This window comes from Coregonus clupeaformis, chromosome 16, assembly GCF_020615455.1.
Source record: "Coregonus clupeaformis isolate EN_2021a chromosome 16, ASM2061545v1, whole genome shotgun sequence".
NCBI classification, from domain to species: domain Eukaryota; kingdom Metazoa; phylum Chordata; class Actinopteri; order Salmoniformes; family Salmonidae; genus Coregonus; species Coregonus clupeaformis.
The window spans coordinates 36347764-36364865 of NC_059207.1; the positions used below are offsets into that span (position 1 = coordinate 36347764).

A 17102-nucleotide genomic window follows, 5' to 3' on the forward strand; every position below is an offset into this window, starting at 1 on the left:
GCAGATCCTCATACATTGAACGGAACACCATTATCAATCTGCCACATGCCTATGCGAATGTGCCTCAGGGGTAGGCTAGGGTAGCAGCCTTTATCAAATTAGCCTACCAGGCAGACAGCGGGATAGAAACGATCTGTATCTCAAGTGTTTTGCTATTAAGTTATAACTTTGATAACTTCATTCCTTTCTTGAGATGGTAACCAGAGCGCGACTCCCTTTGATGTGGAAGATAGACTATGGTCACTAAGCATAATACAGCTTTTATATATAATAGCCTAGATAAATAGTTTTCACTTTGATCAACAGGTTTCCTATGTTTTTTGTTTTATCAGTGTCTGCCTTCATTGGATGCTATTTTGACACTGTTCTCCTGAGCATAATGCCCCAGCTAACAAATCTAGGGAGAGAGATCGTTTTTGTAATGTTACCCATAACGTTCCCCTAATGTATGAGTGTCCAGTTTTCGTGTTAGTTAGGGGAACATTCTAGCTATGTTAGCAAAAACCTTCTGAGATTTTTTTGTTGTTGCATGTTTTGGTATTAAAGTTAGGAGAACATTTCATCAACGTCCAACCAAACATACACAGAACATGGTTGCCATGTTCCCAGAATATAAGATATACATTTTCTAGACAAGTTTCATGGGAAGTTGGAAAAACATCCATGTGTCCAGTTTTCTGAGGGTTAGGAGAATAGTCTATCAATGTCCCACCAAACATACACAGAACATGGTTGCCATGTTCTCAGAATGTACGATTTTAATGTTCTAGACACATTTCATAGGAACGTTGCAAGAACAATTTTGTGTATCAGTTGTTAGGACGTAGCCTAATGGTCCCCTGCTAGGGGAGTCACCCTACACTCACATTCTTAGCAATATATGTTAATAATGTCATTATTTGGCAACAGTTACAACACACCTATCTGATCTAATTAAAATTAGTTTATCATTGAAAGGTGGGAATCGGTAGAATTCTAGATAGCTGAGCATCTCAAAGAGAACTCTCTATCGTCTTTTTGAAATCCACAACACATATACCTTGTAGAACTAACATGTGTCTCTCATTAGGAATCACATCAGCTCTCCTCATTGTATTTCCAGTGGCGTGTATTCATGGATGCCAAGGGAAGCCAGGCTTCCCCCAAAAATGTACCAAGAAAAAAAGAAACAAAATAATGTATCTTTCGTCTCTCTGTGTTTCATAAATGTCCTTCAATTCACAAGTGGCTGAATGTATCTCACCAGAGAATGCATCTGAGGGAATGAAACAGCGCCCCTCTGTCTCAGTATGTGTAGCATATCTATCTGATGCTGTCTGGTCAAAAAGAGTATGACATTGTTGCCGCATGTAGCATTGAATGCAAGGGAAGCCACCGAGAATTTGGCCTCCCTTGATAATAAAATAAATAAAATAATAGCCAATCAGCGTTGAGCTAAACTGGGTGAGCTAAGCTGTGAATGGTCCTGGTGCACCAAAAAAAAGTGTCAAGGGAAGCCAGTTTGTATTTGGCTTCAGACCAATCATATCAAAAGCCAAACGTCATTGACAGAACAAAAATTGGAATTGTTGCATCTCGTTGTGTCGTTGTCCTCCGGTGGCTAGCTAGCTAGCTAAAATCATCCCTTTCCTAAATTAGACATGGATGGAGATAGCGATTTAGACTTGTGGTTTTACTCAATTCTCCGTACTGAGCAATGATTATAACAGCAATTCTGATCCAACCATAAATTCATACATTGTGCCCCTGGCCTAAGAGGATGGAAGTTTAACATGTAGCTAGATATAGTATGCTAATGTTAACTAGATGGCCTGGCACATAATTGGCAATGAAAGGAAGTTAGGCTAGCAAGCAAGCATTTTAGCCAGGTAGCCTAGGACAACAAAAAACTACAAGCATGTACTATAGCTTGTTTCTGGTCACAGGTTCAGGAATGGCTGAAAAATCACAACATTTATCTAAAATTAACCCTACAAATAGCACTGTTAGGAGATTTGGAAAGCCATAGTCAATCAATCAACAATATAATAATATTTTTAGTAAAACTATTTATCTTTAACTTACAATCTGATACTATGCGATTAGATAGGTTCAGAATGTATGTGAAACATCACAGAACAGTGGAAAAATATATGGCACATGGAAATCATAAGAGGGCAGTTTATAGTGGGATGGACTGAGAGTAGCTGAGGGGTGGGTTTAAAAGCTCATGTTCTATAATAGTTATGACTGAAAACATGATGTATAATGTATAAGTACTATCTATCCAGATGCAATGTATATCAAAATATCAAATAACTTAATTATTTCTATGTAACTACTGTAAAAAAAAAAACTAAAAAAACATGTACAGTATGTAATTATGTGTAGAATGTACATGAAACATGTAACAACAAAAGAAAAAGCTGTAAAAACAAAGTATTTTTTTTTCCTTCGAATAGGCCCAAAGATAATAATAATACAAATATACAGTGGGGGAAAAAAGTATTTAGTCAGCCACCAATTGTGCATGTTCTCCCACTTAAAAAGATGAGAGAGGCCTGTAATTTTCTTCATAGGTACACGTCAACTATGACAAACAAAATGAGAAAAACATTTCCAGAAAATCACATTGTAGGAATTTTTATGAATTTATTTGCAAATTATGGTGGAAAATAAGTATTTTGGACAGCCACATCATATTTAGCTAAAGTTGATTGGACTAAATCGTTTTTGGTATCTTTGAGTTGTCACTGTATTAGACTAAGCATAGGTGATTAGATAATGTTGAAGTTGAAATGGTGCTGGATAGTGGAAGCAGCTCCTGTTTTCATTGTAACTTGCGGTAACTCTGTGGTTCTAAATAAATTGTTGTTTAGTAGTCCGAAAATGATGGAAACATTACCTTGCTTGACCATGCTGTAGGTCATGTAACTGTTTGTTAAATGCAATATGTTTTGTGGACTTAACTTTTAAATGAATTATATACATGGTATGTGGTGTGGATTTCAAGAAGACGATGGAGAGATGCTCAGCTATATAGAATTAATAAATACTGATAATTCATGAAAGGCAGTGGAAATGTGGTCATAATTCGTGCTCAAGGGGTAATCCTACAGATTCCAATCGTTCAATGAGACACTAGTTTTAAATAGATCAGATAAGTGTGTTGTAACTGTTGCCAAATAATGACATTAAAATGTATTGCTAAGAATGTGAAAGTAGGATGTAGGATGATTCCCCACCCGGATTTCAAACCCAGGCTATCAGCACCAATGACGAATGCCCTAACCACTGTCTCAATAAGGGATCTCTCTAGAGTATATGCTTATTGGGCCAGTATAGTCCTTATTGGGCCAGTATAGTCCTTATTGGGCCAGTATAGTTAGGCCCTGTCCAGAGGAAACCCTAACGCAGGGGTTCGCAAACCTTTTTGGACCACGATATTTTGATATCTGAAAATTCTCGTGACCCAAACCATGTAATTAACAGCCAATGTTTACTTTTAATGTGGGGCTATGATAGTCAATTGCAAATTAGTCTGACATCATTTCTCTTATCTTACCACCACTAATGAGATGGGTGTGCTTGATGCATGTTGCGTTGGAGCTTTTCAAAGTCAGGAGGCGTGGTCGACATCCAACCTGGATCGATATTTCTTTTTAATTCAGACGAGAGCACTGAATCAGCATACCATGAGTTTTAATGCTCTGAGGGAGACGGCACAGTATTCCCTTTGAGTCAGGAACTAAAACACGTCCATAGTGACCCGTGAATGGGTGGTCTGCAACATTCGGTCACATGACAGCTCGATCAGCTGTTCGATTTCACTTATGAGCATGTCAACTGAGCCAGGATCCCAGTCAAATGGATTTAGCTGATTCGGTCACTCATCTGTATATTTTTTTTGTATTTCACCTGCATGCTTGGGTTCAGTTTGTTCAGTTTCCCAAATATGTCTGTTACATAGGCAAGGAGACACATTTTCTTTTCATTACACAGAAAGTCAACAAAGTCAGTTTTTTGCATCCATTGCGAATGACAACAGTTCCTCTCTCAATTCGAAAAATCTTTCCAACACTCCCCCTCGATAACCACCAAGCCTCAGTGTGAAAATAGAACATCTGATTCCATATCTCCACATAGTTTTGCGAACAGGTGTGTGCAATGTAGTTTACAATCAAAGTTATCTGCTGCATATCTCAAGGTTCTGCGCTCAGCTCTTTTTCCACCAGTTGCTCTCGGTGTATCCATTATAGTTCAGTGGGTGTAACATACAATGCGTCCACATGGCAGAGGGAGACACATTCATAACTAGAGTGCAGAGGGAGGACTGCCAGCCGTCCCGTGATAGATGGAGCTTTTGAGTCGTTCAGTTGGTTTCCTCTTGATTACTAGCTATAGCATCAATTCTTAGTTTCACAGGGTTATCTGACAAAGGTATTGATGTGAGTTCCTGTGCCTCTGCCTCCCCACACATTGTTTTCATCATATAAATTGCGGCCGATAATATCAAAGTCTCTGCAATAGTGTGTGGTTTCATAGCGTAGCGGGCTTAGCCATTCACCGAATGATTGAAGTGCAGCCTTTTCCCACGATCTAAGGTCTCTCTCTGGTTGAATTTTAACTTTTAGATTTGAATAATTTTCATTTAGATTAACCACATTACAAGGATTTTGAGAGACAAAGACGATATTATTTAAGAAAAGTAACGATTTTTAACCAGGATTTTGGAAATGCTCCCGCAACCCCTATTTTGGGAACCGCTGCCCTAACCCCTCCTTCCATAGGCACTTGTGTATATCTGAAACAACTTGATAGGTGTAAGCAATAGGGTGAATGCGCTGAGTAAATCTCAGCTCTGTTAAAAGTACACTCACGCTATGCCCTCCGACAAACCATCAACCAGGCAAAGCGTCAATACAGGACTAAGATTGAATCGTACTACACAGGCTCCGACGCTCGTCGGATGTGGCAGGGCTTGCAAACTATTGCAGACTACAAAGGGAAGAACAGCTGCGAGCTGCCCAGTAACACGAGCGTACCAGACGAGCTAAATTACTTCTATGCTCGCTTCGAGGCAAGCAACACTGAAGCATGCATGAGAGCATCAGCTGTTCTGGATGACTGTGTGATCACGCTCTCCGTAGCCGATGTGAGTAAGACCTTTAAACAGGTCAACATTCACAAGGCCGCAAGGCCAGACGGATTACCAGGACGTGTACTCCGAGCATGCGCTGACCAACTGACATTTTCAACCTGTCCCTGACTGAGTCTGTAATACCAACATGTTTCAAGCAGACCACCATAGTCCCTGTGCCCAAGAACACTAAGGTAACCTGCCTAAATGACTACCGACCTATAGCACTCACGTCTGTAACCATGAAGTGTTTTGAAAGGCTGGTCATGGCTCACATCAACACCATTATCCCAGAAACCCTAGACCCACTCTAATTTGCATACCGCCACAACAGCTCCACAGATGATGCAATCTCGATTGCACTCCACACTGCCCTTTCCCACCTGGACAAAAGGAACACCTACATAATAATGCTATTCATTGACTACAGCTCAGCGTTCAACACCATAGTGCCCTCAAAGCTCATCACTAAGCTAAGGACCCTGGGACTAAACACCTCCCTCTGCAACTGGATCCTGGACTTCCTGACGTGCCGCCCCCAGATGGTAAGGGTAGGTAACAACACATCTGCCACGCTGATCCTCAACACGGGGGCCCCTCAGGGGTGCGTGCTCAGTCCCCTCATTTACTCCCTGTTCACCCATGACTGCATGGCCAGGCACGACTCCAACACCATCATTAAGTTTGCTGACAACACAACAGTGGTAGGCCTGATCACCGACAACGATGAAAGAGCCTATAGGGAGGAGGTCAGAGACCTGGCCGTGTGGTGCCAGGATAACAACCTTTCCCTCAACGTCATCATGACAAAGGAGATGATTGTGGACTACAGGAAAAAGAGGACCGAGCACGCCCCCATTATCATCGACGGGGCTGTAGTGGAGCAGGTTGAGAGCTTCAAGTTCCTTGGTGTCCACATCACCAACAAACTATAATGGTCCAAACACACCAAGACAGTTGGGAAGAGGGCACGACAAAGCCTATTCCCCCTCAGGAGACTGAAAAGATTTGGCATGGGTCCTCAGATCCTCAAAGAGTTATACAGCTGCACCATCGAGAGCATCCTGACTGGTTGCATCACTGCCTGGTATGGCAACTGCTCGGCCTCCGACCGCAAGGCACTACAGCGGGTAGTGCGTACGGCCCAGTACATCACTGGGGCCAAGCTTCCTGCCATCCAGGACCTCTATACCAGGCAGTGTCAGAGGAAGGCCCTAAAAATTGTCAAAGACTCCAGCCACCCTAGTCTAATCATAGACTGTTCTCTCTGCTACCGCATGGCAAGCGGTGCCGGAGCGTCAAGTCTAGGTCCAAAAGGCTTCTTAACAGCTTCTACCCCTAAGCCATAAGACTCCTGAACAGCTAATCAAATGGCTACCCGGACTATTGGTTACACTCTTTTACGCTGCTGTGATGAGGTGATTTGAAGGAGTCAGGCGCAGGAGGGTAAATCACAGAATAACAGGATTTATTCCGGAATACAGAGTTACGCAATAAAGCATCAAAACAGTCCAGTGCGCAAAATAGGAGCACTGAAACCATGAAGGCACACAGGGAAAATAACCCAGTGATACAAAATACAAGGAGCTCCACCGAGCTTCACTAATATCACAATATACAATCACACACAAAGACAAGGGGGCAGAGGGAACACGTATACAGGTACTGATGAGGGCATATGAACCAGGTGTGTGTAATAAACAAGACAAAACAAATGGAATGATGAGATGAGGAGCGGCAGTGGCTAGAAGGCCAGTGACGACAAACGCCGAAGCCTGACCTTACAAGGAGAGGAGGCAGCCTCGGAGGAAGTCGTGACAGTACCCCACCCCCCCCCCCCCCTTGATGCGCAGCTCCAGCAGCGCGCCGACACCGGCCTCGGGGACGACCAGGAGGACGCGGAGCAGGGCGAGCCGGATGGCGACGGTGGATATCCCTCACCGGGACCCAGCACCGCTCCTCCGGACCTCACCCCTGCCAATCCACGAGGTACTGAAAGACCCCCACCCGACGCCTCAAATCCAGGATGGAATGGACGGAGTATGCCGGGGCCCCCTCGATGTCCAGAGGAGGTGGATGGACATCCCGCACCTCATACTCCTGGAGCGGACCAGCCACCACCGGCCTGAGGAGAGACACATGGAACAAGTGGTTAATACGATAATTTGGAGGGAGTAATAACCTATAAGTAACCTTGTTTATTCTCCTCAAGACTTTGAACGGCCCCACAAACTGCGGGCTCAGCTTCTGGCAGGGCAGGCGGAGGGGCAGATTCCGGGTCGAGAGCCAGACCCGATTACCCGGTACGAAGTCCGGGGCCTCACTGCGGTGGCCATCAGCATTGGCCTTCTGGCGACGCACGGCACGTTGGAGGCGGACGTGGGCAGCGTTCCATGTCTCCTCCGCGCGCCAAAAACAGTCATCCACCACAGTAGCCTCGGTCTGGCTCTGATGCCACGGTGCCAGAACCGGCTGATAAACTAAAACACATTGAAATGGCGTTAGGTTAGTGGAGGAGTGGCGGAGAGAGTTCTGGGCATATTCGGCCCATGGCAAGAACACCGACCACTCCCCCGGCCGGTCCTGGCAGTAGGACCGCAGGAACCTACCCACATCCTGATTCACCCGTTCTACCTGCCCATTAGACTCGGGGTGAAAACCAGAGGTCAGGCTGACCGAGACCCCCAGACGTTCCATGAACGCCTTCCAGACCCTGGATGTGAACTGGGGACCCCGGTCAGACACTATGTCCTCTGGCACCCCGTAGTGCCGGAAGACGTGTGTAAACAGGGCCTCCACAGTGTGCAGGGCCGTGGGGAGACCGGGCAGATGAAGGAGGCGGCAGGCTTTGGAAAAGCGGTCCACAACGACCAGGATGATGGTGTTACCTTGAGAAAGGGGAAGATCAGTAAGGAAGTTAATACACAAGTGGGACCATGGCCGTTGTGGAACTGGTAAAGGCTGTAACTTACCCGCTGGGAGGTGCCTAGGTGCCTTACTCTGGGCGCACACCGAGCAGGAGGAGACATACACCCTCACATCCTTAGCCAAGGTAGGCCACCAGTACTTTCTGGTCAGGTAGCGCACTGCACGACCGATACCTTGGTGACCAGAGGAGGGGGACGTGTGTGCCCAATATATCAGACGGTCACGGACAAGAGAAGGCACGTACTGCAGCCCAGCTGGACACTGAGGTGGAGATGGCTCTGTGCATAACGCCCGCTCTATGTCCGCATCCATCGCCCATACTACCGGCGCCACAATGCAGGAGGCCGGGAGTATGGGGGTGTTGTCTATGGGCCTCTCCTCTGGGTCGTACAGCCGTGACAGTGCGTCTGCCTTCATGTTCTTCGTACCTGGGATGTAAGATAGTGTAAAGTCAAACCGGGTGAAGAATAGGGCCCACCTGGCCTGGCGAGGGTTCAGCCTCCTCGTTGCCCGGATGTACTCCAGGTTACGGTGGTCCGTCCAGACGAGGAAAGGGTGTTTCGCCCCCTCTAGCCAGTGCCTCCACACGGTCAGGGCTCGGACAACAGCCAACAGCTCCCGATCACCAACGTCGTAGTTCTGCTCCGCCGGGCTGAGCTTCTTGGAGAAGAAGGCACAGGGGTGGAGCTTGGGTGGCGTGCCCGAGCGTTGAGATAGGACAGCGCCTATCCCTACCTCGGATGCATCCACCTCCACTACGAACGGTAGTGATGGATCGGGATGGGCCAGTACCGGGGCTGAGGTGAACAGAACCCTCCGTTTACTGAAGGCCCTGTCAGCCTCAGCAGACCAGCGGAGCCGGGACGGCCCACCCTTCAATAGTGATGTGATGAGAGCGGCGACGTTGCCAAAGCCCCGGATAAACCTCAGATAGTAGTTGGCAAAGCCTAATAAAGTGCTGCACCTCCTTTACCGTGGTTGGAGTCTGCCAATTACGCACGGCTGAAATGCGATCTCCCTCCATCTCCACACCTGAGGTGGTAATGCGTTATCAGAGGAAGGAGACGGACTGTTGGAAAAACAGACACTTTTCTGCCTTGGCATAAAGGTCATGTTCCAACAGTCAGGCTAGCACTTTGCGAACCAGGGACACATGCTCGGCGCGAGTAGCGGAATACACCAAAATGTCATCGATGTAGACCACTACACCGCGACCAAGTATGTCCCGAAACACCTCGTTCACAAAGCACTGGAAGACGGATGGAGCATTCATCAAACCGTAAGGCATCACCAGGTATTTGTAATGCCCCGTGGTGGTGCTGAATGCTGTCTTCCACTCGTCCCCCTCTCCGGAGATCTAATTTTGTGAAGAAGCGCGCACCACGCATTGACTTGATCAGAGATGGAATGTGGGGTAGAGGATAACTATAACGTATTGTCCCCTTGTTCAGTGCTCGGTAATCAATGGAAGGGCGCAGACCTCCGTCTTTCTTCTTCACAAAAAAGAAACTCGAGGAGGCAGGTGAAGTGGAGGGACGTATGATCCCCTGGCGCAGGGACTCGGAAATGTATGTCTCCATAGCCTCCGTTTCAGCCTGCGACAGGATACACATGACTCCTGGGAGGCACAGCGTCTACCCAGAGGTTTATCGCGCAATCCCCCCCCCCAATGAGTTGGTAATTTGGTCGCCTGCGTTTTGGAAAACGTGTGCGCCAAATCAAGGTATTCGGGGGGAATGCGCACGGTGGAGGTACTGTCTGGACTTTCCACCGTGGTTGCACCAATGGGAACACCTAGACACCTACCCTGACACTCTCGAGACCACCCCGTGAGAACACTCTGCAGCCATGAAAAGGTGGGGTTGTGTAGTGCTAACCAGGGAAGACCTAACACAACAGGGAAATCAGGAGACTCAATAAAATAAAAAAAGTGACTTGCTCTCGATGAGTCTCGTGCGTAACCATAGTGACTGGTGCTGTAACTTCCCTAACGAACCCGGACCCTAATGGTCGACTGTCAAGTGCTCTGATGGGGAGTGGAATTGATAGGGGAACCAATGTAATGCCTAGACTATGTGAAAATGACCTGTCCATAAAGTTCCCAGCTGCGCCTGAATCGACCAGCGCCTTACACTGGGGAACTACAATGTAATCAGGAAAGTGAATGGGTAGGGTACAGTGTGCAGCAGAGGGCTCTGAACGAGTGTGGGTGTTCAATACCTGGGGTGCCGCCTCCAGACCCAAAAGAACGCTGAAGACATTGTGAAGGAGAATGTGCTCTCGCGCCATGAGAGTGACACTGGCGCTGTCGTCCTCTGTTCTCCCGGATCGCCGCTCCACCCAGCTCCATCATCTCGTGATCCAGGTTGGAGGGGGGGGGGTGGGGTTGGAACGGGCAGGCTCCTTCCAGGACGTCCTCTAGCAGCCAGCAGGTTGTCCAACCAGGTGGCCATGTCCACCAGTTGGTTGAAGGACAACATGGTGTCCCGGCAGGCTAGCTCCCTTCGGATGTCCTCTCGCAGATGGCACCGGAAGTGGTCGATGAGGGCCCGCTCGTTCCACCCGGACCCAGCCGCTAGAGTCCGAAACTCTAGGGTGAAGTCCTGCACGGTCCTTGTCCCCTGTCTCAGGTGGACCAGCCACTCGCCCGCCTCTCGACCCTCGGGTGGGTGGTCGAAGACTGCCTGGAAGAGGTGAGCGAACTCCCCGTAGTTGTCCAACGCGGCTCCTCCTACACTCCAAACAGCGTTGGCCCACTCCAGGGCTTTCCCCGAGAGACAGGAGACGAGGGAGGACACCTCGATGGAGCCGGGTTGATGTTTGAATAATATAGCTCCAGTTGTAGGAGGAATCCCTGGCAGAGAGCAGCTGCCCCGTCGAAATCCCGTGGTCGGGAGATATGGATCCCTCTGGGTGCTGGGGTGTGGGTGGCTGGATCCGGTCGCCCAGCTGGTCCCGGCAGATCGGGTCCTCTCCTCTCCAGGCGTTGGACGACCTGGAGAACCCGATCCATCACTTCTCCCAAGCTGGCTACCATCGTCGAATGCTCCCGGACCCGTGCCACGACTCCAGGCATGTGCTCCTCTCCTGCTGACTCCATGGCGGGTGTGTGATTCTGTGATGAGGTGATTTGAAGGAGTCAGGCGCAGGAGGGTAAATCACAGAATAACAGGATTTATTCCGGAATACAGAGTTACGCAATAAAGCATAAAAACAGTCCAGTGCTCAAAACAGGCGCACTGAAACCAAGAAGGTACACGGGGAAAATAACCCGGTGATACAAAATACAAGGAGCTCCACCGAGCTTCACTAATCTCACAATATACAGTGGGGGAAAAAAGTATTTAGTCAGCCACCAATTGTGCAAGTTCTCCCACTTAAAAAGTTGAGAGAGGCCTGTAATTTTCATCATAGGTACACGTCAACTATGACAGACAAATTGAGGAAAAAAAATCCAGAAAATCACATTGTAGGATTTTTAATGAATTGATTTGCAAATTATGGTGGAAAATAAGTATTTGGTCACCTACAAACAAACAAGATTTCTGGCTCTCACAGACCTGTAACTTCTTTTTAAGAGGCTCCTCTGTCCTCCACTCGTTATCTGTATTAATGGCACCTGTTTGAACTTGTTATCAGTATAAAAGACACCTGTCCACAACCTCAAACAGTCACACTCCAAACTCCACTATGGCCAAGACCAAAGAGCTGTCAAAGGACACCAGAAACAAAATTGTAGACCTTCACCAGGCTGGGAAGACTGAATCTGCAATAGGTAAGCAGCTTGGTTTGAAGAAATCAACTGTGGGAGCAATTATTAGGAAATGGAAGACATACAAGACCACTGATAATCTCCCTCGATCTGGGGCTCCACGCAAGATCTCACCCCGTGGGGTCAAAATGATCACAAGAACGGTGAGCAAAAATCCCAGAACCACACGGGGGGACCTAGTGAATGACCTGCAGAGAGCTGGGACCAAAGTAACAAAGCCTACCATCAGTAACACACTACGCCGCCAGGGACTCAAATCCTGCAGTGCCAGACGTGTCCCCCTGCTTAAGCCAGTACATGTCCAGGCCCGTCTGAAGTTTGCTAGAGTGCATTTGGATGATCCAGAAGAGGGTTGGGAGAATGTCATATGGTCAGATGAAACCAAAATAGAACTTTTTGGTAAAAACTCAACTCGTCGTGTTTGGAGGACAAATAATGCTGAGTTGCATCCAAAGAACACCATACCTACTGTGAAGCATGGGGGTGGAAACATCATGCTTTCTGCAAAGGGACCAGGACGACTGATCCGTGTAAAGGAAAGAATGAATGGGGCTATGTATCGTGAGATTTTGAGTGAAAACCTCCTTCCATCAGCAAGGGCATTGAAGATGAAACGTGGCTGGGTCTTTCAGCATGACAATGATCCCAAACACACCGCCCGGGCAACGAAGGAGTGGCTTCGTAAGAAGCATTTCAAGGTCCTGGAGTGGCCTAGCCAGTCTCCAGATCTCAACCCCATAGAAAATCTTTGGAGGGAGTTGAAAGTCCGTGTTGCCCAGCGACAGCCCCAAAACATCACTGCTCTAGAGGAGATCTGCATGGAGGAATGGGCCAAAATACCAGCAACAGTGTGTGAAAACCTTGTGAAGACTTACAGAAAACGTTTGACCTGTGTCATTGCCAACAAAGGGTATATAACAAAGTATTGAGAAACTTTTGTTATTGACCAAATACTTATTTTCCACCATAATTTGCAAATAAATTCATTAAAAATCCTACAATGTGATTTTCTGGATTCTTTTTTCTCATTTTGTCTGTCATAGTTGACGTGTACCTATGATGAAAATTACAGGCCTCTCTCATCTTTTTAAGTGGGAGAACTTGCACAATTGGTGGCTGACTAAATACTTTTTTCCCCCACTGTACAATCACACACAAAGACAAGGGGGCAGAGGGAACACTTATATAGGTACTGATGAGGGAATATGAACCAGGTTTGTGTAATAAACAAGACAAAACAAATGGAATGATGAGATGAGGAGCGGCAGTGGCTAGAAGGCTGGTGACGACAAACGCAGAATCCTGCCCGAACAAGGAAAGGAGGCAGCCTCGGAGGAAGTCGTGACAGCTGCTGCTACTCTCTGTTTATTATCTATGCATAGTCCCTTTAACTCTACCTACATGTACATATTACCTCAATTACCTCGACTAACCTGTGCCCCCGCACATTGACTCTGTACCTGTACCCCCTCACTACTGTTATTTCACTGCTGCTCTTTAATGATTTTTAACTTATTTATTTTTTACTTAGCACTTTTTTATTTTTTTACTGCATTGTTGGTTAAGGGCTTGTAAGCATTTCACCTGTTGTATTCATGCATGTGACAAATACAATTTGATTTTATTTTATTTGATTTAAATAAAATATTTTATTGATCATAGTGATTCATGAGTACTCCTGAGTGGCGCAGTGGTCTAAGGCACCGCATCGCAGTGCTAACTGTGCCACTAGAGATCCTGGTTCGAATCCAGGCTCTGTCGCAGCCGGCCGCGACCAGGAGACTCATGGGCGGCGCACAATTGGCCCAGCGTCGTCCAGGGTAGGGGAGGGAATGGCTGGCAGGGATGTAGCTCAGTTGATAGAGCATGGCGTTTGCAACGCCAGGATTGTGGGTTCGTTTCCCACGGGGGGGCAGTATAAAAAAATATGTATTCACTAACTGTAAGTCGCTCTGGATAAGAGCGTCTGCTAAATGACTAAAATGTAAATGTAAAATGAGTATCATTAAAACAGGTTAATATGCTCCACCATCATCGGACAACTATATAGAAAGCCCTTAAATTGCTGAAATAAGTTAATAAAATAATTGAAGAGAGAATAGTCAGATTAATATATACCTTACACGGACATGGTGGTGTAGCAGGATTCAGGAAGATCGGAGTACCTTGAACCAAGGTTGTGAGTTCAAATGTCAGGTGAGGACATGTTGAATAATAATTTTTGATTAATTGAACACGCACATTGTTATCATGTAAGTGTGTCAAATATGTAAGTTGAAAACACTGTATCTTAAAAGCATTGTGTGTGAGTATCCCTTACCTTGCCAAGAGACAATGAGCTGTGAATGTATCAGGGGTTCACCAATCAGGGCCTTGATGGGCTTGGCAACAGTAACAAGACGTGATGTGTAATGATCTTTTTTGGACACATTTTTGCAACGTTCCCATGAAACATGTCTAGAACATACATATCTTATGTTCTGAGAACATGGCAACCATGTTCTGTATATGTTTGGTGGGACATTGATGGAATATTCTCCTAACCCTCAGAAAACTGGACACAAATGTTTTTGCAACGTTCCCATGAAACGTGTCCAGAACATGAATATCTTATGTTCTGAGAACATGGTAACCATGTTCTGGGTAAGTTCTATTTGACATTAAAGGAATGGTCTCTTGGAAACAATCCTTGCACATCACGGGAACATTTCTATGAAATTGTTAGTTAATGACCTAATGAGACTCTTAAGGGAACGTTTTTTTTGTTTTTGGTGGGGCAATGTGTTACTTAGAGACAGATCAATGAAGAGGGCAAGGGAATCATGGGCTGATTCGAATGCCTTTTTCTGTATAATTGCCAACCAGAAACGTAGCCTAGCCTACCACTGACTCTTTAGTATTTTTCTCTCTGTTTTTTATTTGCATTTATGCGTACATTGTTCACAGTCCCACAACTGGGCTGTCCAATTGTTTTTCAGATACCTCTCTTGCCCCATGATATAGTACTCCACTAAATGTCCAATGACTGCAATGAAAGTATTATGATATGTGAGACTGAAGGTCACCACTTTAATAACAGCTTTTACGCCACATAGACTACTTGTGGCTTGAGCTCACATGCATGGATCACTAATTCTCTTCTGCTTGGCCATTCTCTTAATCATAATAGTTAATTCAAAAAATATTCAAGAGCATGATTCCTTTATAGCTGCTATCCCTCTTGAACTACTAACCTTCAATATTACCTCACATTACTCTCAATATTACCCACAGATGTAATTGATAATCAATCTATAAAAGCACACCAGCAGCTGAACACTTGCAGCATGCAGCTTTTGTATTTATACTGAACAAAAATATAAACTCAACATGCAATAATTTCAAAGATTTTACTGAGTTACAGTTCATACAGTGAGGGAAAAAGTATTTGATCCCCTGCTGATTTTGTACGTTTGCCCACTGACAAAGACATGATCAGTCTATAAATTTAATGGTAGGTTTATTTGAACAGTGAGAGACAGAATAACAACAACAAAATCCAGAAAAACGCATGTAAAAAATGTTGTAAATTGATTTGCATTTTAATGAGGGAAATAAGTATTTGACCCCTCTGCAAAACATGACTTAGTACTTGGTGGCAAAACCCTTGTTGGCAATCACAGAGGTCAGACGTTTCTTGTAGTTGGCCACCAGGTTTGCACACATCTCAGGAGGGATTTTGTTCCATTCCTCTTAGCAGATCTTCTCCAAGTCATTAAGGTTTCGAGGCTGACGTTTGGCAACTCTAACCTTCAGCTCCCTCCACAGATTTTCTATGGGATTAAGGTCTGGAGACTGGCTAGGCCACTCCAGGACCTTAATGTGCTTCTTCTTGAGCCACTCCTTTGTTGCCTTGGCCGTGTGTTTTGGGTCATTGTCATGCTGGAATACCCATCCACGACCCATTTACAATGCCCTGGCTGAGGGAAGGAGGTTCTCACCCAAGATTTGACGGTACATGGCCCCGTCCATCGTACCTTTGATGCGGTGAAGTTGTCCTGTCCCCTTAGCAGAAAAACACCCCCAAAGCATAATGTTTCCACCTCCATGTTTGACAGTGGGGATGGTGTTCTTGGGGTCATAGGCAGCATTCCTCCTCCTCCAAACAAGGCGAGTTGAGTTGATGCCAAAGAGCTCGATTTTGGTCTCATCTGACCACAACACTTTCACCCAGTTCTCCTCTGAATCATTCAGATGTTCAATGGCAAACTTCAGACGGCCCTGTATATGTGCTTTCTTGAGCAGGGGGACCTTGCGGGCGCTGCAGGATTTCAGTCCTTCACGGCGTAGTGTGTTACCAATTGTTTTCTTGGTGACTATGGTCCCAGCTGCCTTGAGATCATTGACAAGATCCTCCCGTGTAGTTCTGGGCTAATTCCTCATCGTTCTCATGATCATTGCAACTCCACGAGGTGAGATCTTGCATGGAGCCCCAGGATGAGGAAGATTGACAGTTATTTTGTGTTTCTTCCATTTGCGAATAATCGCACCAACTGTTGTCACCTTCTCACCAAGCTGCTTGACGATGGTCTTGTAGCCCATTCCAGCCTTGTGTAGGTCTACAATCTTGTCCCTGACATCCTTGGCGAGCTCTTTGGTCTTGGCCATGGTGGAGAGTTTGGAATCTGATTGATTGATTGCTTCTGTGGACAGGTGTCTTTTATACAGGTAACAAGCTGAGATTAGGAGCACTCCCTTTAACAGTGTGGTCCTAATCTCAGCTCGTTACCTGTATAAAAGACACCTGGGAGCCAGAAATCTTTCTGATTGAGAGGGGGTCAAATACTTGTTTCCCTCATTAAAATGCAAATCAATTTATAACATTTTTGACATGCGTTTTTCTAGATTTTTTTGTTGTTATTCTGTCTCTCACTGTTCAAATAAACCTAGCATTAAAATTATAGACTGATCATTTCTTTGTCAGTGGGCAAACGTACAAAATCAGCAGGGGATCAAATACTTTTTTCCCTCACTGTATAAGGAAATCAGTCAATTGAAATAAATTCATTAGGCCCTATGGATTTCACATGACTGGGAATACAGATATGCATCTGTTGGTCACAGATACCTTTTTAAAAAGGTAGGGGCGTGGATCAGAAAACCAGTCAGTATCTGGTGTGACCACCATTTGCCTCATGAAGCGTGACAAATCTCCTTCGCATAGAGTTGATCAGGCTGTTGATTGTGGCCTGTGGAATGTTGTCCCACTCCTCTTCATTAGCTGTGCGAAGTTGTTGGATATTG

At 45.9% G+C, this 17102-nt stretch overlaps 1 protein-coding gene across 1 annotated transcript in view; it reads left to right on the forward strand.

Annotated features, from left to right (window-relative positions):
• LOC121584805 (leucine-rich repeat transmembrane neuronal protein 4-like) overlaps positions 1 to 17102 on the forward strand; it is a 72034-nt gene that overhangs the window by 754 nt on the left and 54178 nt on the right. The window lies entirely within an intron of this gene.